This window comes from Mus caroli, unplaced genomic scaffold (assembly GCF_978045245.1).
Source record: "Mus caroli unplaced genomic scaffold, Mus_caroli_1 scaffold_8, whole genome shotgun sequence".
Taxonomy (NCBI): domain Eukaryota; kingdom Metazoa; phylum Chordata; class Mammalia; order Rodentia; family Muridae; genus Mus; species Mus caroli.
Genome location: NW_028227263.1, coordinates 142597297 through 142624318, shown reverse-complemented (window position 1 = coordinate 142624318; position 27022 = coordinate 142597297). Strand labels below are relative to the sequence as shown.

The 27022-nt window shown below is 47.8% G+C and overlaps 1 long non-coding RNA gene across 1 annotated transcript in view; it reads right to left on the bottom strand.

Moving 5' to 3' along the window:
- LOC110298854 (uncharacterized) overlaps positions 1-24582 on the bottom strand; it is a 35805-nt gene extending 11223 nt beyond the window's left edge. Inside the window, exons 1-2 of the long non-coding RNA XR_003837112.2 lie at positions 24276-24582; positions 23678-23779 (exon numbers count right to left, since the gene is read on the bottom strand). This is a non-coding gene — a long non-coding RNA (uncharacterized LOC110298854). The remainder of the gene's footprint in view (positions 1-23677; positions 23780-24275) is intronic.
- Positions 24583-27022: the final 2440 nt, after the last annotated feature.

Genomic DNA, 27022 nt, shown 5'->3' with positions numbered 1-27022 from the left:
CTTTCTTCTCAGGTCCCCCATTAACTTCACCAGCCTCTGATGCCAGTGAGGCAAATGACTCATCTGACAGCGTTCATACACACTCACAGCCTTTGACTGGCACCAAGTCAGTCTGGCTCCCAAACCCCAGTTTCCTTCCCGGTTACAAAGCAACAGTGGGCTTCCTGCGTGCTGGGCCCTTTTGCTACGTTGAGAAACAGTCGCCAACTATTTACTGTACAGATACCACAAGGCAGATGCTGCCAAGCTGAACATGATCCCATTAGATACTCTCAGTAGTTGGTATGTAGGAATTACCACTGTCTGCACAGGTGAGGGAGGGAGGCTCAAAACTGGATTCTAAGAGCTGTGTTTCCACTATACTGAGAGACTGAAACAGCCAAGGTATCTCATAAATTTATAACTAGAATCTCTCTCTCTCTCTCTCTCTCTCTCTCTCTCTCTCTCTCTCTCTCTCTCTCTCTCTCTCTCTCTCTCTCTCCCTTGAATCCAGGGAACCCAGAGCTTCCTGTATGCAAAATTAGAACTCTGAAACTGCGAATCCCCACCCCAGTCACTGGGGATTCTGGACAGGGCTCTACCACTGGCAGCGGATCCCTTGTGTCCTTAATAAGCTTAATCTTAAAAAATATTGGGAAAGAAGTATGATGTCTGCCTCTTGCTCTTTGTCTCATCTGTTTACTGTCCCGAAGGGGCAATGATAATGGCCCTGCAACTATGGTCACAGCCACAGCCATACTGAGGGAACTTTTTTCTTTTAAATTTATTCTGCCGTTGTTTTTCTTCCTGTCCTGTGAACTCAGCATTCCAATTAGCCCCATGCTACAGGTGAAGAAACCAAACCGAGGCATAGGGAGTTAAGTTTGCCCAGCTATTAACATATAACCAGTTCTATCCTCAGGGTTTCCTTGGCTCAGTCAATTAGCTGTTACATAATGATAATGATGATGATGATGATAATAATAATAATAATAATAATAGTGGGGCATGCATGCCCTGGTGCACATGTGGATGTCAGATGTCAGAGGACAGCTCTTCAGGAATCTGTTTTCCTCCTTTACCACGTGGGTTCCAGCAACTGAACCCAGGTTGTCACCCTTGGTGGCTCCTTTACCTGCTGAGCCACCTTGCCACCCCCAGCTGCCACATTTCGCCACTGCAGATTTTATGCAAACTCATGCTGTGACCTTGAGTGAGTCTTTTTAATGTCTGAGGCTTTGGTTTCCTTTTCTATCTTAAAAAAAAAAAAAATGAGGGGAATGGTTTAGAAAGATTCCAAATTCCTCTGGAATAGGGAGGGTGGCCTGGGGAGGTTCTCAGGAAAGAACTCAGATTCAGCAGGGTCAGATTCCCGGAGCGAGGGAGATTCATTCTGACTCATTTTCCATGATTCCAGGAATTTCTGAAGGTCAGGCTTGAGATTCGCAATGGCAAACACAGTTCAGCTTCTTTGTCGAGACTAATTGATTCCTAGTGGTGGCTTGGAACAGAGGATTAGGAGGTTTCTGGACATTTACTCGCTCAGTAGGAAAGAATTTCCCCATCTATTGGTGCTGATCGACTGGTGCTATCTGCCGAGTCTGTAGCATGGGTGGCGATGATACCAGTCAGCTGATTGCACAGACCATAACAACCTAACCCCCTGAAATTTATGTTCTCTTAAGAAAAATGAAGTTAGGGAGCTATGGAGATGGCTCAGTGGGTAAGAGCTCTTGCTATCTAGACATTAGATCTTGAGTTCAAACTGCCAGCAAAAGCTACGTATGATCACATGGGCCCATAACTCCTGCATTGTGAAGGCCAGGTAGGAGGGTTTCCAGCTTCTAGTTCAGTGAGACAGTGGGAAAGCCTGTTACAAAAGGAATTCGGCAGAGACACCAATGTCCTCCTCTGGTTTCTCCTTGTGCACACAGGTGTGCATATCCATACATACACACAGGGGCATATACCCCCCCCCCCACACACACACCTTGAAGATTAAAGAAAGAAAAAGACAAAATCTTGAAAACTAAAAGTTCAGTTTACTTTTGTTACCTTGGCAGGAACTGGAATCACCTAGAACCCAGGCCTCCTCCAAGCTGCTGTGAGGAGCTATCTAGATTGGATTACTTTGTGTGGTCAGGTCTGTACAGCTTGACAGAAGCTAGAATCATCTGAGAAGGGGGAACCTTGGTCGAGAAAGTACCTCCATTTGACTGGCTGGCAGGTAAATCTGTTGGGCATCTTCTTGATCAGTGATTGGTACAGGAGGGCTCAGACAGCTGTGGGCAGTGCCACTGCTGGGCAGGAGGTCCTGGGCTGTATAAGAAGGAAGCATTAACAAGCCATGGGAAGGGGGCAGGTGATCCACACTCTTCCTTGGTTCTTGCCTCTGCCCCTCCTTCAGGTCCTGCCCTGACTTCTTGGACTGTGCTGAGTAGCTTAAGGCAAGTAAGCCCTTCTCTCCCTAGTTGCTTTTGGTCATAGCAGTAGAGAGCTAACTAGGACACAAGATCCACCTCGATGGCACCATGCTGGAGTCCTGATAGAATAAACAGGGGAAGGCAGCTGAGTACCAGCATCTGTCTCTCCCTGCTTCCTGACCAGAATGCAGTGTGCCAGCTGTGCCTCACGCTCCTTCCCTGACCTGGTGAACTGTGCCCTCTCCAATGCTTCCCTCTTAAAGTTCCTTGTTGTCGGGTGTTTGATCATGACAAGAGGGACAAGAATTTATCCATCTTGTTTTATTTTCCCTACATTTTGAAGACAAAGAAAAAATAAATCCTGTAGTGAAAAGTTTTGCTTAAAAAAAAAAAAAAAAAAAAAAAAAAAAAACGGCCGGGCGTGGTGACGCACGCCTTTAATCCCAGCACTTGGGAGGCAGGCAGATTTCTGAGTTCGAGGCCAACCTGGTCTACAAAGTGAGTTCCAGGACAGCCAGGGCTATACAGAGAAACCCTGTCTCGAAAACAAACAAACAAACAAACAAACAAATAAATAAATAACATTTATCCAGGCAGTGGTGATGCATGCTTTTAATCCCAGCGCTTGGGAGGCAGAGTCAGGTGGATCTCTGAGTTCGAGGCTAGCCTGGTCTACAAAGTGAGTTCCAGGACAGCCAGGGCTACACAGAGAAACCCTGTCTAAAAAAAAAAAAAAAAAAAAAGAAAGAAAGAAAGAAAGAAAAAGAAAAAGAAACAAAACAAAACCAAAACCCATTTGTTTATGTGTGTGCATGTGGAGGTCAGAAGGGATCAAACTGAGGTCATCAGGCTACACAGCAAGCACTTTTACCAGGAAGCCATCTCCCCCACTGACTTAGCTAAGGTTCCTATTGCTGTGACAACACCATGACCAAAGCAGCTTGGGGAGGAAAGGGTTTATCTCACTTACAGTTTCAAGGGCAGTGAGGGCAGGACCATGGAGCCAGGAACTGATGCAGAACCCATGGAGGAGGGGTCCTGCTTACTGGCTTGCTCCCCATGGCTTGCTCTGCCTGCTTTCTTATAGAACCCAGGACCATCTGCCCAAGTATGGCACCACACACATGGTCTGTGCCTTTCCCCATCATACACTATTTATGAAAATCCCCTACAGGCTATCCTACAATCTGAACTAAAGCATTTTCTCCCTCCCTCCCTCCCTCCCTCCCTCCCTCCCTCCCTCCCTCCCTCCCTCCCTCCCTCCCTCCCTCCCTCCCTCCCTTCTTTCTTTCTTTCTTTCTTTCTTTCTCTCCAAAACAGGATTTCTCTGTGTAGCCCTGGCTGTCCTGGAACTTGCTTGGTAGACTAGGTTGGCCTCGAACTCACAGTGATTTGCCTGCCTCTGCCTTCTGTGTACATGATTTAAAGGCATGGGCCATCATGGCCAGTATACAGCCTTTTCTGTTTTTCTTTCTTTTTTTAAATTATTTTTCTCTCTTCAGACACACAAGAAAAGGACACAGGATCCCATTACAGATGGTTGTGAGCCACCATGTGGTTTCTGGGAATTGAACTCAAGACCTCTGGAAAAACAGTCAGTGCTCTTAACCGCTTTTCCATCTCTCCTGCCTATAAAGTATTTTCTTAATTGAGGTTCCTTCTTCCTGGATGACTTTTAGCGTGTATCAAGTTGACATAAGACTAGTCACCACACCCACCATTAGCAAGGACCTTTACCAATCAAGCTATCTTCTCTACCTAGCTTTTTCGTTTTTCATAGGAATGTTGTGAGGTTTCTTGTCAAAAGTAAACCAAGCATGCTGTTATTCGGAAGCCTTTACCCTCGAGGTCCTATCAGAGTTCTGGGTTTGTTTGTTTTCTGTTTTTGAGATAGTCTCATATATTTCAGTCTGGCCTCTAACTCATCAAGTAGCCGAGGCTGGCTTTGAACTGCTCCTCTTTTCTCCACCTCCTGAGGGTTCCAAGTACTACCACATATGCTTATATGATGTGGGGGATTGAAGGCCAGGCGTTGTGCATACCGTGCAATCACTCTACCAACTGAGACCCATCTCCCACAGGTACTATGACCTTAAACACATCATTTGAGAAATGCTCTGTCAGTTTCTGCAGGCATGGGCTTGTGTTGAAATGCACACACAGGTGGGCACAAAGCATGTATGTGCACATTTTATATAACAACCGTCACAGAAGGCACCGAGTTCTCCACCTTCCAACTACACATGTGGAACGGAGCCAGTTTCGTATCAGTTATATAACCCTTCTTGACTATTTTCCAGGGCCACTTAATAACAATAGTTTGCATAAATCAGTTGCATAATTTAGCAAGTGCTTCCTGTCACTGGCCACTTTGCTTTAAGTCGTTTATGTCTTGTAACCCGAGGAGGTTGGCACTTATTAGCATCTCATTTTGTAAATGAGATCCTAGGGCATGGGGAGGCTCATTAACCTTCTCCTTGTCTCACAGCTAGAAAATCACCGAGCTAAAATGGAGTCCTTGGAGTCCCTGAGCCTGCACTACTCGCCCATGACTGGGTATGCCTTCATGGACAGGGAAGTCACACGTCTCTCTGTGATGGGTTTTCACAGTGTCTTGCATCTTGTGTTATTTGCAGAGGAGGGTCACACATTAGTGGTGCTCAAACTGGGGATCTCTGGGGTTCGTTAAAAAGCCTATGATTCAGAATCTGGAGGCAAGTGGGTGGGATTATGGGTTCAAAGAGAAGTAAAGAGAGGAACTGAGTCTGGTAGCACACGCCCATAACCCTAGAACTCAGGAGGTCAAGGAGTCCAAGACCGCAGCTATATTTGGAGTTTGAGGTTAGTTTGAGATAGATAGATACTCTATCTAAAGAAGCAAGTACACACACACACACACACACACACACACACACACACACACACACACACACTTTGGGTGTCAGGTAAAGGATCTTTAGGCCTCACAAGCCTAGGCCTGAGATCAGTTCTGAGAACCCACATGGCAGGAGGGAACTGCGCCTTGAAAGTTGCCATCTGACCTCCAGTAACAACAAGAGCATCAGTGCAGCAATAATGATGGGAACTAGCAATTTCTCAGGGCTGAAGAACTGGCTCAGTGTCCAAGAGCACATATTGCTCTTTTAGAGGACCAGAGTTCAGTTCCTGGCACCCACATCAGTCAAGATTATAACTCCCTATAGCTCCTGTTCCAGGGGATCTGATGCCTCCTTCTAGATTCCTCAGGTACTGTACACACACACACACACACACACACACACACACACACATCTTTTTAAAGGAAGTAATAGATGATTGATAGATAGATAGATAGATAGATAGATAGATAGATAGATAGATAGATAGATAGATGGACAAAATAAAATAGGGTCTAAATAAATTTATTTCCCCTCTATACTATTATTCCCTTATGAAACAGAGTAGGGGCTGGAGAGATGGCTCAGTGGTTAAGAGCACTGACTGCTCTTCCGAAGGTCCTGAGTTCAAATCCCAGCAACCACATGGTGGCTCACAACCATCTGTAATGAGATCTGGCACCCTCTTCTGGTGTGTGTGTCTAAAGACAGCTACAGTGTACTTGCATATAATAAATAAATAAATCTTAAAAAAAGAAAAAAGAAAAAAGAAACATAGAGTAGGCCACTATGAAGATGATAGAAAGGACAAAGAAATGGGACTCCACTTGAACCCAGACCTCACACATACTAGGCAAAGGCTTTTCATCTGAACTTTCTCTCTCTCTCTCTGTCTGTCTGTCTATCTCTCTATCTCTATCTATCTATCTACCTATCCATCTCTCTCTCTCTCTCTCTCTCTATCTATCCATCTATCTCCATATCTATCTATCTATCTATCTATCTATCTATCTATCTATCTATCTATCTATCCATCCATCCATCCATCCATCCATCCATCCATCCATCCATCTATCTATCTATCTATCTATCTATCTATCTATCTATCTATCCATCTCTCTCTCTCTCTCTCTCTAGTCCTTTTAAATTTTTATTTGGAGCCACAGTGTCACTAATTTGTGTAGGCTTGCCTTGAACTCACCCAGTAGCCCAGGCTGGCCTCAAATTTACTATGGTTTTGTCTAGTCTTCCAAGTAGCTAGGCTGATGTAGCTGCACCACCACACCAGCCCATGCCCTTCCACTACAAGAACAAAAATTCAGTAGATTTTATAATGCAGCTTCATATGCTTCTTTTGTTTTGAAACCCCTTAGAGATTTTTCACTAAAGTTGCTTATGTAAGCCTGAAGTAGTCTATTTACCAAGACAGTGTCTTACTGTGGAGTCTAGGCTGCACTGAAACTTGTGGAATAGTCAGGTCTAGCTTCAAACTTGAAATCCTGAGGCTGGAGAGATAGCTCAGCAGTTCAGAGTACCCGCTGCTTTTGCAAGAGACCAAGGTTTACTTCCTAGCACGAACACAGTGGCTCATAAATGCTTGTAATTTCAGTTCCAGGGAGATTTGGCACCTTCTTCTAACTTGAAGGCACCAGGCACATACATACATGTAGGCAAAACATTTATATATATCTATATCTATCTATCTATCTATCTATCTATCTATCTATCTATCTATCTATCTATCTATATACATTGCCTGAGGAGGGACACCTGAGATTATTCTGTGACCTCCACAGGTATGTATACACACACACACACACACACACACAAAGCCAGGTTATTGTGGCACACACCTTTAATCCCAGTGCTTGGGAGGCAGAGGTGGGTGGATCTGTGAGTTCGAGGCCAGCCTGAACTACAGAGTGAGTTCCAAGACAGCCAGGGCTACACAGAGAAACCCTGTCTCAAAAAGCCAAAACAAAATAAATAAAAGTTTTCAGGGCCTGAGAGATCTCAGCAGTTAAGAGTGCACACTGTTTTTCCAGAACACTGAGTTGGGTTTTTGGCACCCATGTTGGATGACTCATTTCACCACTTTGGGTGACCATGTAACCCTTTCCTGTAACTTCAACTCCCAGGGATCTGGCACCCTCCTCTGGCCTCTGGGGGCACTACATTTATACACTACTACCTATACAGATGCAAGCATATACCTAAATAATAATAGTTACTCTAATAGTATAGCAAAAAAAAACCACTATTGTTATATTAATTATATTGTTTATCTTTAATAAATATAGATAAGTAACTATTTAAATAACAATAATAATTGTTATTAAAGTGCCAAGGACATGCTAGTGAGGGACTGAGAGTGTATTGAGAGGGCAGCGTACCAGGGCTCCGGCTTCGGCTAAGCGGTAGAACAACTAAGAATGCACAAGGCTATGGATCTGATCTCTGATACCAAAGAGCAAATGAACTAAGGAAGATAAGGAAGATAAACAAATGACTCTCCTACTTTTTATTCTTTTTACGCTCGGCCCATCCCCAGATAATGTGACCATTAAGCAATTTCTTCTTTTAGGCAAGTGGCTCTCACCTTTAATGGTTTTGCCTCCAGGGCACAGAAGGCAGTTTCTAGACAAGTTAAGATGGCAGAGTGGCATCGCTAGGGGTCCTGCAGAAGTGTTGGAAGCATCCAGAGCAAAGGCTCTCCTGGCTTAACATGTGATTACAGTGAGGCTCCAGGCACTCCTCGCACCTACGTGTCCCACTGCCTTTCCTGTTACTTTCTTCTGACATACCTATCATCTACCCATCAATCTGCCTGCCTTCTGTCTGTCTGCCCATCTGTCTATCATCTAATTATGATTTGTCTGTCTGCCTATCTATTATATCTATCTGTCTATCATATCTATTTATCTATTATCTATCTATCTAATCTTTAAAACAAAACAAAACAAAATAAAACAAAATAAAACAAAACAAAACAAAAACAAGACTCTTGTAGTCTAAACTGGTCCCAAACTCACTGTGTTTTGGAAGGGTGGTTTTGAACGTCTAACCCTCTCACTTTTACCTGCCAAGTGCTAGAACTGTGAGGGGACCACCTCCATGCCTGGTTTATTCTGCAGTGGGGAATGAACCCAGGGCTTTATCATGCTAGGCAATCCTTCTCTACCAACTGAGCCACTCTCTAGTCCTTGCTTTTATATATTTATCATTGTTAATACAGCCATTGAAATTCCCTCTGAGAATCAGATAAAAATGATGAACATCTGGTGTGCGTACGGAGTACCCATCCTCACAAAATTCAGTACAGAATTTCAGGAGCTTCATGGACGTTCTGGGTATGTGATTTCGAATCTCGGTTGTACAGTGTCCCATTCAGAGGGGGCTCACCCAGGCAACCTCTCTCTTGTACAGATTAAGAGGTCCAATGGGTAGGGAGTAAGGCATTGACTCTGTTACCTTGGAGGAGACCAGGAGAAACAGCATGTAAAAATGCAGACCACCTGACTCCCCAGAGCTGGGACATTTCCACTTCACCCTGAGTGAGGACATTCTAGAAGCGCTGATCATCACCCTTTCCCTATGCAGTGGGAGGAAGAGCCACACAGCCACTCTCTGTTCCTTTCCAGAAACACAAAGGCCCCAGCTGTGGCTGATGACGAACACCTGGGGAGAGGATGCAAGGGACTGGAGGCTTCGGGTGATGGAAGGATAGAGCTGACACTACAGGGTAGACTATAGAGAACAGGCCCACTCACTTCCCAGCATCATTCATTCATCGATTCATTCATTCACTTTCCCATTCAGCATCCCTGGACAGAGGTATCCCATCTACTGGCTGTGGAGGTAGGCCAAAGTAAATCAAATCTATTCCTGTCTTTGGTCAGCTACACTGACAGGCAGAATAGACACCCCCCCTCCCTCACACACCACAAACACACACACCACAAACACACACACACAGCAACTACTAGGTGGGGTACCTGGTTGCTGGTAGAGAAGGCAAGTTGGAAGCATAGACAGCCTGGATACAGGCTGCAGAGGTCAGAGAAGGCTTCCTGCAAGTGTACCCCCACCCTCTCTCAAAATGTATTTATTTACTATGTATTATAGTGTTCTGCCTACATATATGCCTGCACACCAGAAGAGGGTGCCAAATCTCATTATAGATGGTTGTGAGCCACCATATTATTGCTGAGAATTGAATTCAGGACCCCTGGGAAAGCAGCCAGTACTCTTAACCTCTGAGCCATCTCTCCAACCTGGTAAATCAATCAATCAATCAATCAATCTCTCTTTTCATCTCTCTCTTTCTCATATTTTAAAAGCTAACTATCTATCTATCTACCTATCTATCCAAGGGGAAGTGCATAAGCCACTGCATGCCTGTGGAGGTCAGAGGTGGACAACGTGTGAGAGTCAGTTCTCTTCTTTCACCTATGTGCATCTTTGGGGCTTGAACTCAGGTTGTCAAGAAGCTTGGCACCAAGAATATTTTCCTGGGGCTGGTGAGATGGCTCAGTGGGTAAGAGCACCCGACTGCTCTTCCGAAGGTCCAGAGTTCTAATCCCAGCAACCGCATGGTGGCTCACAACCATCCGTAACGAGATCTGGCGCCCTCTTCTGGAGTGTCTGAAGACAGCTACAGTGTACTTACATATAATAAATAAATTAAAAAAAAAAAAAAAGAATATTTTCCTGCTGGGCGTGGTGGTGCACTCCTTTAATCCCAGCACTTGGGAGGCAGAGGCAGGAGAATTTCTGAGTTCAAGGCCAACCTGGTCTACAGAGTGAGTTCCAGGACAACCAGGACTACAGAGAAACCCTGTCTCAAAAAAAAAAAAAAAAAAAAGAATATTTTCCTGTAAAGTCACCTGCTCACTGTTCCTTTTTTTTTTTTTTTTTAAGATTTATTTATTTATTATATGTAAGCAAATTGTAGCTGTCTTCAGACACTCCATAAAAGGGCATCAGATCTCATGACAAATGGTTGTGAGCCACCATGTGGATGCTGGGAATTGAACTCAGGACCTCGGGAAGGGCAGTCAGTGCTCTTAACCACTGAGCCATCTCTCCAGTCTCTTATTTTGTTCTTGAGATAAGAACTCATGTAGCGGGCTGGTGAGATGGCTCAGCAGGTAAGAGCACCCGACTGCTCTTCCAAAGGTCCTTAGTTCAAATCCCAGCAACCACATGGTGGCTCACAACCATCCTGAACAAGATCTGACTCCCTCTTCTGGAGTGTCTGAAGACAGCTACAGTGTACTTACATGTAAATAAATAAATCTTTAAAAAAAAAAAAAAAAAGAACTCATGTAGCCCAGGCAGGTCTTGAACCCATGTGCCCATGTGTAGTCAAGAATGACTTGAATTCTTGACCCTCCTGCCTCTGTCTCTAGACTGCTGGGATTTCAGGCAATCACCCCCACACATCCTGTACCAGGGATTGAACACAGGTTTCATCGGTGCTAGGCAAGCACTCTAACCAAATGAGCTAATTTTCCAGCCCTGGGTTTTAAAAACATATTACTGCTATGTGGGGTGTGTGTGTGTGTGTGTGTCAGTGGAAAGGCTGCTTGTGCCAAAGTGCGTAGGTCAAAGACAACTTTATGGAATCCACTCTCTCCCTCCAGTTTTCAGTGGTGTCTGGGAATCCAACTCAGGTTTCTAGCATTGTATCATCAGGTGACAATTGCTTTCATTGGCTGAACCATCCCACCGGCTCTTCTTTGTTTAAAAGTTTAAAGTTAGACTTGGTCATTTTATTTTATGTCTGAATGTTTTGCCTGCAGGTACGTATATCTGTGTACCAGGTGTGTGCTTAGTTTCCATGGAGGTCAAAAGAGAGTACTGACTCCCCTAGAACTGCAACTACAGATGGCTGTGAATCACCATGCTGGTGCTGAGAATCAAGCCTGTGTGCACTACAAAGGCAATAGATGCTCTTAACCACTGAGAAATCTCTCTATCTCCTGTTTGTTTTTGAGACATGGTCTTAGGTGACCTGGGCTGACATTGAATTTACTACTCAACTGATACTATCTTTAAATTCTTTTTCCTTACACCTCACCTTCCAAAGTTCTGGGATTAAAGGTGTGTACCACCATAGTAACAAGAGGTTGAATCTTTCTGTTTTCCTTTCTTTCGTTTCTTCCTTCGTTCGTTTGTTCATTTGTTTTGAGACAGGGTTTCTCTGTGTAACCCTGGCTGTCCTGGAACTCACTCTGTAGACCAGCCTGGCCTCGAACTCAGAAATCTACCTGCCTCTGCCTCCCAAGTGCTGGGATTAAAGGCATGCGCCACCACTGCCCGGCATGGTTAAATCTTTTAAGAGTGGATGGCAGGGAGGCTAGAGAGGTGATTCAGTGGTTAAGAGCACTTTCTGCTGTTCCTAAGGACCTGAGTTTGGGTCAAGATTGCCTTCGGCTTCAGGAGATCCAGTGCCATTCTCTGCCCTCGGAATCAAACTGCACTTACCCCACCCCCATAGACACCTACATGTAATTTTAAAAACATAATAATTTTTGACGGTTTCTTTTTTTTTTTTTCAAGACAGGGTTTCTCTGTGTAGCCCTGGCTGTCCTGGAACTCACTCTGTAGACCAGGCTGGCCTCAAACTCAGAAATCCGCCTGCCTCTGCCTCCCGAGTGCTGGGATGGATTAAAGGCGTGCGCCACCACGCCCGGCTGGAAGGCCCAAAGCCATGGCTCAGTGTGTCAAGGCCTTTACCACCAAAACTACTGATCTAAATTTGCTCCTTGGAGCCCACGTAGTGGGGAATACAGATTCCTGAAAGTTGTCATCTGATCTCCACAGTGGCAACAGGACATGCACACACAACACACATGCCATCAATCAATCAATCAATCAATCAATCAATCAATCAATCAGTGCTTGAAAATGAAACAACAAAACGAGTGCATGGAGGCTTGTAGCTGAGCAGAGTAGGTGGGCAGCTGCAGTGTAGGGATGCAGCAGGAGGATGTCCAGCATGGTGGGGGGGGGCAGTTTTGTCACACAGACTCAGTTAAGGAGCCTACATTTTCTTCTGAGGATAACAGGGAGCCATGGAGAAGTTTAAGAGGGAAGGAAAGGAACGGGAACGGGGCCAGCTATGGTACTGCTGAGAGTCTTTGGGGATCATGTAAAGAGAAGATGGGCTGGGCTGGGCTGGGCTGGCAGGAAAGCCTAAGGAGGGCTGGGAAGAGGAAAGGGAACGGAGAGGAAAGAGCGTCTACACAGGAAACCAAATAGGACCTACATGTGTCCTGACTGTTGGAACAGGAGACTTCAAGGCAGCACTCAGGCCACAGTGTATGAACAGCACGTGCGAGCTTCACATTGTTATGCTTTACAGGCAATGGTAGTCATCTGTTAACATAGCAGAAGGCCTATCAACATCCTAAAACAACACATACCACATGACAACCCAACCGTCTCGAAGCTTCCATGGATCAGGGTCAAGCAGGATGCATCTGGACCTGCCCAGAGACTCTCAGATCTGAAACCTTGGATTGGCTTGTTCTTTTGTTGTTGTTGTTGTTGTTGGTTTTTCGAGACAGGGTTTCTCTGTATAGCTCTGGCTGTCCTGGAACTCACTTTGTAGACCAGGCTGCCCTCGAACTCAGAAATCCGCCTGCCTCTGCCTCCCGAGTGCTGGGATTAAAGGCGTGCGCCACCACGCCCGTCTGGCTTGTTCTTATATGGAGCTTGGGCTGGGAGAGATTGACAAACTTCTGAAAGCTGTAGTCAGAAGAAGTTTCTTGTTCTCTCGCTGCTAATCAGAATGCTCTGTATCATGGCTCTCTTTATAGTATGATGTATGGTGTGTGTGTGTGTGTAGGTCCCACAGCAACTCTAAGGAGTTGTTTCTTTCAAACTCGTGTCATCAGGCTTTTGAAGCAAGTGTTTTTACAAGCTGAGCCATTTTGACAGCCCATCTATCTTATTGTTGAGACAGGATCTCTTTTTCTGTGTATTCCAGGTTAACTGGCCTATGAACTTCTGAGCAATTCTTCTGTTTTGCCACAGGAGTGCTAGGATTACAGACGTGAGCCATCACATCTGACTTTTTACATGGGTTCTGAGGATTGAACTGAGGTCATCAGTATTTCATGGCAAAGGTGTCTACCTGGTTAACTCTGGCCCTCTTCATTTGCTTTTTCAAAAATATTAGAGGGACTGGGGATGTGGTTCAGTAGGTAAAGTATTTGTGTAGTGTGTGTGCATAAGATCATGAGGTCAATTCAGGGCATTGTAGGTGTGGTAGTACACACCAGTAATATGCGCACTAGTAATTCAAGAGCTAGAGGCAGGAGGATCATACGTTCAAGATTAGCCTTCCCTACACAGAAAGTTCAAGGAAAGCTTAGGCTATGTGAGACCCTGTCTTTAAAAAAAACAAAAACCAACAACAACAAAAAACATTAAGCCAGATGATGGTGATGATCCCAGCACTCTGGAGGTAGAGTCAGGTGAAGCCAGCCTAGTCCTCAGAGCAAGTTCCACGACAGCCAGAACTACACAGAGAATCCCTCTCTATATATCTGTATTTGCATTTGTATCTTTATCTGTATCTACATATGACAAAATAAATCAATAGGACAAAATGGCAGCATACAGATTGGGAAAGGATCTTCTCCAACCTTACATCTGTCAGAGGGTAAATATCCAAAATATTTGAACTCAAGCATCAGACACCAAACCCCCAAATAACCCAATTAAAAATGGGGTACAGAGCTAAACAGAGAATTTTCAACAGAGGAAGCTGGAATGGCAGAAAAACATTTAAAGAAATGTTCAAAGTCCTTAGTCATCAGGGAAATGCAAATCAAAACAACTCTGAGATTCCACCTCACACCCTTCAGAATGGCTAAGATCAAAAACTCAAGTAATAGCACCTGCTGGTGAGGATGTAGAGAAGGGGGAACACTCCACCATTGCTGGTGGGATTGCAAACTTGTACAACCACTTTGTAAATCAATTTGGCGGTTTCTCAGAAAACTGGGAATAATTCTACCTCACGATCCAGCTATACCACTCCTGGGCATATACCCAAAAGATGCTCCACCATCCCACAAAGACACTTGCTCAACTATGTTCATAGCAGCATTATTTATAATAGCTAGAAACTGGAAGCAACCCACATGTCCCTCAACTGAAGAATGGAAAAGAAAATGTGGTACATCTACATAATGGACCCCTATTATTCAGCTATGAATTCTGCAGTCAAATGGATGGAACTTGAGAATATCATCCTGAGTGAGGTAATCAAGATTCCAAAGGACATTCATGGTATGTACTCACTTATAAGTGGATATTAGCCATAAGATACAGGATACCCATGTTACACTACATAGACCCAAAGAAATTAACAAGAAGGAAGGCACAAGCAAGGATGCTTGAATCTCACTGGAAGGAAGAATAAAATGGTCATAAGAGGCAGATGGAGGGAGAGAACTGGATGGGGATGGGGATAGGGATGGGGATGGGAATGGGGATGGGGATGGGAATGGGGATGGGGATGGGGACGGGGACGGGGACGGAGATGGAGAGACGGAGACGGAGATGGAGATGGATGGGGATGGGGATGGATGGAGATGGAGATGGAGAGGGATGGGGGATGGGGATGGGGGTGGGGATGGGGATGGAGATGGAGATGGATGGGGATGGAGATGGAGATGGATGGGGATGGATGGGGATGGGGATGGAGATGGAGATGGATGGGGATGGATGGGGATGGGGATGGAGATGGAGATGGATGGGGATGGATGGGGATGGGGATGGAGATGGAGATGGATGGGGATGGATGGGGATGGGGATGGAGATGGAGATGGATGGGGATGGATGGGGATGGGGATGGAGATGGAGATGGAGATGGAGATGGATGGGGATGGATGGGGATGGGGATGGAGATGGATGGGGATGGATGGGGATGGATGGGGATGGGGATGGATGGGGATGGGGATGGAGATGGAGATGGATGGGGATGGGGATGGAGATGGAGATGGAGATGGAGATGGATGGGGATGGATGGGGATGGATGGGGATGGGGATGGAGATGGATGGGGATGGATGGGGATGGGGATGGAGATGGAGAGGGATGGGGGATGGGGATGGAGATGGAGAGGGATGGGGGATGGGTATGGGGGTGGGGATGGGGATGGAGATGGAGAGGGATGGGGGATGGGGATGGGGGTGGGGATGGGGATGGAGATGGAGATGGATGGGGATGGAGATGGAGATGGATGGGGATGGATGGGGATGGGGATGGAGATGGAGATGGAGATGGATGGGGATGGATGGGGATGGGGATGGAGATGGAGATGGATGGGGATGGGGATGGAGATGGAGAGGGATGGGGGATGGGGATGGAGATGGAGAGGGATGGGGGATGGGTATGGGGGTGGGGATGGGGATGGAGATGGAGATGGATGGGGATGGATGGGGATGGGGATGGAGATGGAGATGGATGGGGATGGATGGGGATGGGGATGGAGATGGAGATGGATGGGGATGGGGATGGAGATGGAGAGGGATGGGGGATGGGGATGGAGATGGAGAGGGATGGGGGATGGGTATGGGGGTGGGGATGGGGATGGAGATGGAGAGGGATGGGGGATGGGGATGGGGGTGGGGATGGGGATGGAGATGGAGATGGATGGGGATGGAGATGGAGATGGATGGGGATGGATGGGGATGGGGATGGAGATGGAGATGGATGGGGATGGATGGGGATGGGGATGGAGATGGAGATGGATGGGGATGGATGGGGATGGGGATGGAGATGGAGATGGATGGGGATGGATGGGGATGGGGATGGAGATGGAGATGGATGGGGATGGGGATGGAGATGGAGATGGAGATGGAGATGGAGATGGAGATGGATGGGGATGGATGGGGATGGGGATGGAGATGGATGGGGATGGATGGGGATGGGGATGGATGGGGATGGGGATGGAGATGGAGATGGATGGGGATGGGGATGGATGGGGATGGGGATGGAGATGGATGGGGATGGATGGGGATGGGGATGGAGATGGAGATGGATGGGGATGGGGATGGAGATGGAGAGGGATGGGGGATGGGGATGGAGATGGAGAGGGATGGGGGATGGGTATGGGGGTGGGGATGGGGATGGAGATGGAGAGGGATGGGGGATGGGGATGGGGGTGGGGATGGGGATGGAGATGGAGATGGATGGGGATGGATGGGGATGGGGATGGAGATGGAGATGGATGGGGATGGATGGGGATGGGGATGGTTGGGGATAGATAGGGATGGAGATGGAGATGGATGGGGATGGATGGGGATGGGGATGGGGATGGAGATGGAGATGGGGATGGAGATGGAGATGGAGATGGAGATGGAGATGGATGGGGATGGATGGGGATGGGGATGGAGATGGAGATGGAGATGGAGATGGAGATGGATGGGGATGGATGGGGATGGGGATGGATATGGAGATGGATGGGGATGGGGATGGAGATGGAGAGGGATGGGGGATGGGGATGGAGATGGAGAGGGATGGGGGATGGGGATGGGGGTGGGGATGGGGATGGAGATGGAGAGGGATGGGGGATGGGGATGGGGGTGGGGATGGGGATGGAGATGGAGATGGATGGGGATGGAGATGGAGATGGATGGGGATGGATGGGGATAGAGATGGAGATGGATGGGGATGGATGGGGATGGGGATGGAGATGGAGATGGATGGGGATGGATGGGGATGGGGATGGAGATGGAGATGGATGGGGATGGATGGGGATGGGGATGGAGATGGAGATGGATGGGGATGGATGGGGATGGGGATGGAGATGGAGATGGATGGGGATGGATGGGGATGGAGATGGAGATGGATGGGGATGGATGGGGATGGGGATGGAGATGGAGATGGAGATGGAGATGGAGATGGATGGGGATGGATGGGGATGGGGATGGAGATGGATGGGGATGGATGGGGATGGATGGGGATGGAGATGGAGATGGAGATGGATGGGGATGGATGGGGATGGAGATGGAGATGGATGGGGATGGATGGGGATGGAGATGGATGGGGATGGATGGGGATGGATGGGGATGGATGGGGATGGATGGGGATGGAGATGGAGATGGATGGGGATGGATGGGGATGGATGGGGATGGGGATGGAGATGGAGATGGAGATGGATGGGGATGGGGATGGGGATGGATGGGGATGGGGGTGGGGGTGGGGATGGAGATGGAGATGGATGGGGATGGATGGGGATAGAGATGGATGGGGATGGGGATGGATGGGGATGGAGATGGATGGGGATGGATGGGGATGGATGGGGATGGATAGGGATGGATGGGGATGGATGGGGATGGATGGGGATGGGGATGGATGGGGATGGGGATGGATGGGGATGGAGATGGATGGGGATGGATGGGGATGGATGGGGATGGATGGGGATGGATGGGGATGGATGGGGATGGGATGGGATGGGGATGGGGATGGATGGGGATGGGGATGGATGGGGATGGGGATGGATGGGGATGGATGGGGATGGATGGGGATGGATGGGGATGGGATGGGATGGGGATGGGGATGGATGGGGATGGGGATGGATGGGGATGGGGATGGATGGGGATGGATGGGGATGGATGGGGATGGATGGGGATGGATGGGGATGGGGATGGATGGGGATGGATGGGGATGGATGGGGATGGATGGGGATGGATGGGGATGGATGGGGATGGATGGGGATGGATGGGGATGGGTATGGGGATGGGGATGGATGGGGATGGATGGGGATGGATGGGGATGGATGGGGATGGATGGGGATGGATGGGGATGGATGGGGATGGGATGGGATGGGGATGGGGATGGATGGGGATGGAGATGGATGGGGATGGAGATGGATGGGGATGGATGGGGATGGATGGGGATGGATGGGGATGGATGGGGATGGGATGGGATGGGGATGGGGATGGATGGGGATGGGGATGGATGGGGATGGATGGGGATGGATGGGGATGGATGGGGATGGATGGGGATGGGATGGGATGGGGATGGGGATGGATGGGGATGGGGATGGATGGGGATGGGGATGGATGGGGATGGATGGGGATGGATGGGGATGGATGGGGATGGATGGGGATGGGGATGGATGGGGATGGATGGGGATGGATGGGGATGGATGGGGATGGATGGGGATGGGGATGGGGATGGATGGGGATGGATGGGGATGGATGGGGATGGATGGGGATGGATGGGGATGGATGGGGATGGATGGGGATGGATGGGGATGGATGGGGATGGATGGGGATGGATGGGGATGGATGGGGATGGGGATGGATGGGGATGGATGGGGATGGATGGGGATGGATGGGGATGTGGATGGGGATGGATGGGGATGGGGATGGATGGGGATGGGGATGGGGATGGATGGGGATGGGGATGGATGGGGATGGATGGGGATGGGGATGGGGATGGATGGGGATGGGGATGGATGGGGATGGGGATGGGGATGGATGGGGATGGGGATGGATGGGGATGGATGGGGATGGGGATGGATGGGGATGGGGATGGATGGGGATGGGGATGGATGGGGATGGGGGTGGGGGGTGGGGATGGAGATGGAGATGGATGGGGATGGATGGGGATAGAGATGGATGGGGATGGGGATGGATGGGGACGGGGATGGGGGTGGGGATAGGGTGGGGATGGAGATGGAGATGGATGGGGATGGATGGGGATGGGGATGGAGATGGATGGGGATGGAGGGTTTAGGATCAGGCATGAAGAGGATAGGAGAGATGGCCAGATGGCCATGAGAATGAATGGAAATCTACAACTGATGGGGTGGGAAGGTGAGGGACATCTCCAGGATATGACAGAGGCCTAGGATAAGGGAGGCCCCCAAGATTCAATGGAGGTGACCTTAGCTGTGACTCCTACAGAATTAGGGCTATGGAATCGGAAGAGACCACTTCCTGTAACCAGATAGGAACCCCACCAAATTTATCTTGTCTATAAGAAATGCAAGGATGGGAGATAGAGCAGAGACTAAGCGAATGGCCAACCAATAACCAGCCCAGCTTGAGAGCCATCTCTTGGTCAAGCACCAACCCTCAACGCTACTAATGATATCCGTTATACTTGCAGATAGGAGCATTTTGTCCTCTGAGAGCCTCCACCCAGCATCTGACTCAGACTGATTCAGACACCCACAACCAAACAGTGGATGGAGCTTGGGGAATCCTATGAAAGACTAGGAGGAAGGATTCTGGGCCCTGAAGGGGATAGGAACTCTACAGGAAGACCAGCAGCATCAACTAACCTGGGCTGTTGAAGCATTCGGAGACTGAAAGAGCAACCAGAGAGCATACACAGGCTGGACCTAGGCCTCGCCTCACATATGTAGCACTTGTGCAGCTTGGTCTTCATATGTATGTGTCCTGAACAACTGGAGTGTGGGCTGTTGCCTGTCTGTGGGATGTGTTCTTCTAGCTGGGCTGCCTTGTCTGGCCTCAGTGGGAGAGGATGCACCTAGTCTTGCAGAGACTTGATGTGCCAGAGTGGTGGGATACTCAGGGGTGTCTCACCTGCTCAGAGGAGAAGGGAAGGGGGATGAGAGGAAGGATTGTGGGAGGGGGTGACCAGGAGGGTGGCAATGAGCAGGATATAAAGTGAATTTAAAAAAAAAATGTATATATGGGCTGGTGAGATGGCTCAGCAGGTAAGAGCACCCAACTGCTCTTCCAAAGGTCCTTAGTTCAAATCCCAGCAACCACATGGTGGCTCACAACCATCCTGAACAAGATCTGACTCCCTCTTCTGGTGTGTCTGAAGACAGCTACAGTGTACTTACATGTAATAAATAAATAAATCTTTAAAAAAAATGTATATATAATAAAAAACCAAAACAAACAAAACCAGCTTCTGTAAATCAGTAAATACATAAAGAAATGAAAATAGATAAATAATAAATATGAAATCTGTTGTCTTTAGTCACTAGAATAACAAATGTTTTAATTACATATCATTTAACATATAAAAATTAACCAGCATTGTAAAAATATTTATATGTGAAGGAAGGGAGAAAAAGGTGAGTTCCTCATGAGTAAAATCATTATCTATGAGAGAAACAAAAACCTATAGGTAATGCATCGTGTAGACACACCGAAAGATAATTATTCCTTAGAAATGCCAGGATAAAGAAAAATCAGAAAATAATTTCCTTTTGAGACAGGGTCTCACTATGTAGTCCTGGCTGGCCTGGATTTCTCACATCCAGATCCTTCTTTCCTCTGCCTTCTGAGGGCTGGGAGGGAAGGTGAGGGCTACGGCCCCAGGCCCCAGGAGAAGATGTCAGTCCTGTGCTTTCAAGAGCGCTTGCTGCACAATTCTAACCATCACAGCTATGCCCCAGCTCTTACTCAACAAGGTGGGTGTCCTGAAATGTCTGTAATCTCAGACTGGAGGAGCTCTCAAAGCTTTGCTTCCAGAGAAAACATAAGCCATAGTCCAGGCACGGGGAGAGACTCTGCCTCGAAGGAACAGACAGAAAGTGATAGATAACACCCACACCCTTTTTTGTTGTTCACACTTGCACTGGCATGTGCACACACACACGTGCACACACACACGTGCACACACACACGTGCACACACACACACACACACACACACACAAACGGTGGCGTTGGAGAAATGGCTCGGGGTTTAAAGTGATTGTTGCTTCTAGGTTCAACTCGCAGCCTCCAAACAGTGACTCACAAACATCTGTAACTCAAATCCCAAAGGTCAGACTCCCTCTTCTGACCTGGTCCAGCACCAGGCACATATGAGGTGTGCATACATAGATGCAAGTCAAACACTCATGTGTATAAAATAAACTGTCTAACTGTAAAACAACAACAACAACAACAACAAAATCCCCACTAGCAGCTCCTCCTCATAAGGAACAGGACTTGGGGTAGAATTGGCAAACTGTTTTTCTTAAAACCCCTCATGTACTATTTAGTTCTTTTTAACTCTAAGAAATAGTTACTACCAATGTTGAGTTATTTAGGAAATTGATTTTAATTTAAAATAAAAATAAAGCTGGCATCCCCTACCTCCAGTGGCTATTTTATGTTGCTACTTCTCAACTGTGGCTGATTTTTATCTTGAAAGGGACTCTGGGCCGTGTCTGAAGGAAGACTCTGGGTACCAGAGTGAGAGAGAGGTTGCCAGCCAGGGTTGCTGCTCAGTCTCCCACAATGTGAAATACATCCCTCAAGAAAGCCACACCTGGTGTGGATGTCAGTCACAGCAAGGCTGGGAAACCCTGGCGTGACTTCACTATGCGATCGATACCCAGTGTTGACGTCAGCTGACGTCGATTCCTAGCTATGTGTCCTGCTTCTCTTTCTCACCTTCAGTTTTTTTTTTTTTTCTTTTTTTTTTTTGGTTTTTCGAGACAGGGTTTCTCTGTGTAGTCCTGGCTGTCCTGGAACTCACTCTGTAGACCAGGCTGGCCTCGAACCAGTTTTTATGTCGATAAAATGAGAGCTAAACCAGACATGGTGATGCACGCCTGAAACCCCAGCACTTGAGAGGCTCAGGAAGGGAAACTGATAGAAGTTTAAAGCCAATCTAGTCTACATAATGAGACACCCCCGCCCCCAATAGCTCATTGGGTAAAAGGTGCTTGCACCAGGCCGGATGTGATGAGTTCCCTTTCTGGGATCTATACTGTAGAGAACCAGTTCTCACTGACTGTCCTCTGGCATGCACATAAATATCATGGCATGCATACTCCTCCTATTCCCTATAATTGCACAGAAAAACAAATACAATGAAATGAATTAAGCAATTTAAAACTAAGTATGGTGCCGGGTATGGTGGCGCATGCCTTTAATTCCAGCACTCTGGAGGCAGAGGCAGGTGGATTTCTGAGTTCGAGGCCAGCCTGGTCTACAGAGTGAGTTCCAAGACAGCCAGGGCTACACAGAGAAACCCTGTCTCGAAAACAACAACAACAACAAAAAAGTAAGTATAGTATTGTACACCCATAATCCCGAAGTTCAGGAGATAGAGACAAGAAGATCAGACGTTTAAGGTCATCTCTGACTGCATAGTGAATTCCTGGCCAGCCTGGGGCACAAGAGAACCTGTCTTTAAAATAAAAACAATTACCTAGAAGTTGTACAGGTGCTCAGCCAGTGAGAGGCTTGCAGCAAAGGCATGGAGATCTGAGTTTAAATTCCCAGCACCTATGGCAGCATCTGAGTGTGGCAGAGCCTACAATCTCAGTAGTAGGGAAGAGGAGCAGGGACATGCCTGAGTTCTGCTGGCTGGCCAGTCTAACAGACTCCCCAGTCTCAGTGAGAGACCCTGTCTCAAAATATAAGGTGGAGAGCATGAAGAAGACATCCATCGCTGACTTCCATTCTACAGACACACACATACACACACACATCTGTACACATATGCAAAGATGTGTCCATACATATATACAACAAGCAGAGAAATAAGTAATTAAAACAGTACAGGGCTAACCTCTAAACTGCTTCTCTCAAAGACAGAATGCTGCTTACAAGGTGCCGAGTCTGTAAAGTAAAAGTTCAGTTTATATTGGTTGTCATGGTGGAGTCTGTTATATTCCTCTCCCTGGGAAAAGATGATGAACACACCCAGAGCCGACAAGTGGATTCCAGGCCCCCTTCCTAACCCTTAAGAGTTGTTTTTATTTGCTTCTAAGCCAGAGGGGTTAGGATGTTTCTCATAATCCAGCCCCTCAGGGGCATGGTGGGGATGAAATGAACTGAGATAAAGCAGTTCTCATGAAAAAATCCGGAGTCCTGATACAAACCTGTCCAAACTGAGACAGGAAGATTGCCCAGTCTGGGCTATAGAATGAGTCCCGGGTCATCCTGGGCTACAAACTGAGATGCTGACCCAAATAAAATAAAATAAAATAAAATAAAATAAAATAAAATAAAATAAAGAGAAACAACAAAACAAACAAACAAGGAGGGAAAAAAGAAAGAGACTAGTCGAATTTTTGAGAAACTAGGTACAAAGAAATAGAAAATATATCCAGCCAATGATGTAGAGAGGAACCTAGGCTGTCCTCTGTTAACTCCCAGGACAGAGAACTGCCTGGTAGAGGTATGTTTGAATGATTCTCAGAGTCAGCGAGATAGCTTGGCCCATATAAGCATTTGCCATGCAAGCTTGGTGACCTGAGGTTTGTCTGCAGGACCCATATGGCAGGAGAGAACCAACTCTTGCAAGTTGTCTTGTGACCTTCAGGTGCTTGCCGTGGTGGCATGAATACTTCCTCTCTCTCTCTCTCTCTCTCTCTCTCTCTCTCTCTCTCTCTCTCTCTCTCTCACACACACACACACTCATTAAAAAAAAGTCTCTGAAACTCACCCATTGCTGGTCTTTCTCCACAATAAAGCTGCTTCAACTGAGCTCCGCCTTGTATCCCCTGGGTGATCTTGGGTGAATGGCTTCACATCTCAGAGTCTCAGCCTGCCCATTTCACAGATATTTTGTAAAAATTTCCTGAGATAAAGTGGTTTGTGGGCTGTCTAGCCCAAGACAAAGACAAACCTTGGCTAGTTCTTAAGATTTTTTTTTATGGTGTCATTTCCCCCCCCACCCCACCCCCACCCCCATGCCCACGTAGCTCAGGCTGACCTCAAACTCCCTATGTAACCAAGGACAACCTTGAACTCTGATGCTCCTATCTCTACCTCCCTGGGATCAAAAATGTGCACCACTACTCCTGGCTCAATTTACATCGTCCTTTAAAAAAAGTGAGGGGACTTTCCAGGCTGTTATCATTTTGTCTCAAGGTAACTCTGGTCCCCAGAATGGCTGAGTTTAGAAGGACAGGAAATGTTTGGTACAAGGTCACCCAGAAGCCAGGAGACATTCCTGAAACTCAGACCAAGAACAAAGTTAAAATCGTCTGTTTTTTTTTTTTTTTTTTTTCCTACCTGAAATTGGCCCATCCCATACTCACTGGTTAGTTTTAGAAGTGACAGCTATGTTCACAACTGTTGCCTAGTTCTCCAGCCCAGTCCTGAATGCGTTTATCTATCCTCTTTGTTCCCCAGCCCGATTCTTGTCTTGATGAGAACCGAACGACATCCTCCTTTTCCGTCAGGGTTAAGCTACGGGGAAGCAGAGGATACCAAGAAAAAGAAAATTGTTGGTAAAACTCAAAATGCTTGCTGTGCTTGTAAATGAATGATGGTTCATTTGGAAGCAATCTTTGGCCCCGCTACTTGAGAAAAGAGGAGAAAAGACCTGAGAAGCTGAGCTTTTCCTTGATTTTTTTTTTGGGGGGGGAGGTGGGCAGGGCATTCCTGGGGTCTTTTTAAAAAGGCCCTCCCCTTATTTCCGGCCGCCGCTGCCAACCTTGGCTGGGCGCCTGGATCCTGTTGCTATGACAACAGGAAGAGGCGGTGGCGGCGGCAAGCCATGCTGAAGAAATGGAGGCTAGTGGGGGTGGGGGTGGTGGCTTTGAAATGGGGTTGGGGGTAGGGATCAAGGGGATAGGGGTGCGGGTGAGAGGGAGCAGAGGTGTCCTCTATCTCTGACTTCCTCAGTGCACCTGAAATGGTCCCCTTTCCCACAATCAACCTCTCTCTCTCTCTCTCTCTCTCTCTCTCTCTCTCTCTCTCTCTCTCTCTCTCTCTCTCTCTCTCTCTCTCTCTCTCTCTCTCTCCTCTCTCCCTTGCCCCATCCCCAATTTCTTCATCACCCCTTCCTCTATTTCTTTCCCTCTTCCCATCCTCTCAGTCTCTCTCTTCCCATCTGTCTCTCCTCCCTTTTCTCTCCCTTATCTCTTACTCCTGTTCCCTTCCGTTGCCCAGACCCCATCCCTCTTCCTCTCACCCCCCCCCCCCAACCTTCCCCCGGCTTCCCCCTACCCTTCTATTTCTCCCTCATCTCTTGCTGTTCTCTCTTTGCATCTCTTACTGCTTCTGTCCCCTTCTCTCTCTGGATATTTCTCTCTGTGTGTGTCTCCTCAACTTCCTTCTGCTACCAGTCACTGTCTCCCCCAAATCCTTCCCTCCCCCACCTCTGTTCTCAGTCTCTGGATCTCTCTGTCTTTCCGATTCTCCTTGTCTCTCTCCATCTCCCTCCCTCTCTGGATCTGTTTCTCTTCTTCCTCAGCTTCCTTCTGCCACTCAGACCCTGCTCCCCAACCACTTCCCTTCCCCCCAATCCCTCTCCTCTCGGAGGCTCCCCCATCCCTCAGCAGCTCCCCTCCCCCTCCCTCCCTCCTCCCTCCTTCTCTCTTCCAGCTCCGCACTTTACCCAGCGACACGAAAACCAAATTGTCTCCTCACCTTTTTTTTTTTTTTTTTTAAAATCCCGACCCTCATATCCTGACCGCCCAAGCTCCGAGCTACCCCCGGCTCCCCTCCCCCACACTCTACACCCCCATTCCTCATACGCCTCCTCATCTCCATCCCCTCTCAACCAGGTCGGACGCCTGGGTCCCTTGCTGTTGGGGGAGGGGGAAGCAGCAAGAATTGGGAGCCCAGAGGTGTTTCTGGGGGGGTGCTGGCAACAGGGGCTGGACGTCCCTCCCCAGTGCATCGGAGAGTTGACCTATCGTCAACTGAGGTGAGAGATCTTTTTATTAATCGGAGGTGGGTGGGTGTAGAATTAAGGTTTTGTGGATCCCCCTGATTCTGAGAAAAGCTAGTCTCTCAGATGAAGGACTGTGATCCCTTCTTCTATCCAGAAGCTTTAGAATTGGGGGGGGGTCCCCTATTCCTTTCTCCTTTGCAGATGGACTCAATGAAGAGTCTCCAAAGCAAAACAGATTGCCTCTCAAATTGACAAAAATGAAAAGCTCTTAAAAATCTTTATTGATGAAGAAAGTCCCTCCTGGTCCCTTTTCCTTCAATTCCAGGTTGTTGGGCCCACTAGGCATGGGAAAGAGGTACATCTCAGGACCAGAGCTCACGTCTGTGGAAGAAGCAATTTGTTAAGCTAGTGGAGGTAGCTGCTGTGGTACTGGTGAGGGGCAAAGGCATGTACAGAGGCAAGAGAGAAACTCAGTCCGGGTCAGGGGCCAGCCTGGAAAATGGACAGCTGGAATGAGCCCAGAAAGGGGGGGGGAGGGCAGAGAGAGAGAGAGAGAGAGAGAGAGAGAGAGAGAGAGAGAATGAGAGAGAGAGAGAAGGCAGGAGCACACGTGTGGGGCACTAGGCCCCGTTGCCATGGAGACACCCCCCCCCCCATAGAAAACCTTTCTCTACATCCCCTCCTGGGAGCAGACCCAGTCCAGGGCCAGCTGGTGGGGGCGGTGGAGCCAGGGAGAGGAAACTGGGAGGCCAAGGTCACCCTGTACCAGGACCCAGGGTTGCTGGTTGCTGCCTCTCATCCTCAGAGCTTCCAGACTTTCCTACAGGGGGATTTGGGAAAGAAGTCAAGGGAAGAGGTTAGAACAGGTAAAGGAAACAGAGAGGAAGAGGCGCTATGGTGAGATTGTATAGAAGACAGAAATGAATGCACAGCAATGAGTTATCCCGAGAGTTGTAGTTTGTAGCTTTCTCCCCCCGCCTTTTTTTTTTTTTTTTGAGATGGTGGGGGCTAAGTTTCTGCACAGGTGAAATTGTTATGGGGAAGGGCTAGGGTTGTTCCAGAGAAGTCTATGGGGCCTGCAGAGGGGATTTTCCTACGTGAAGGAGGTGCTAGAAGCTGTGGTGGGTGGAAGAAGTGGGCAAAAGGGAAGGGGATTCTCTATGA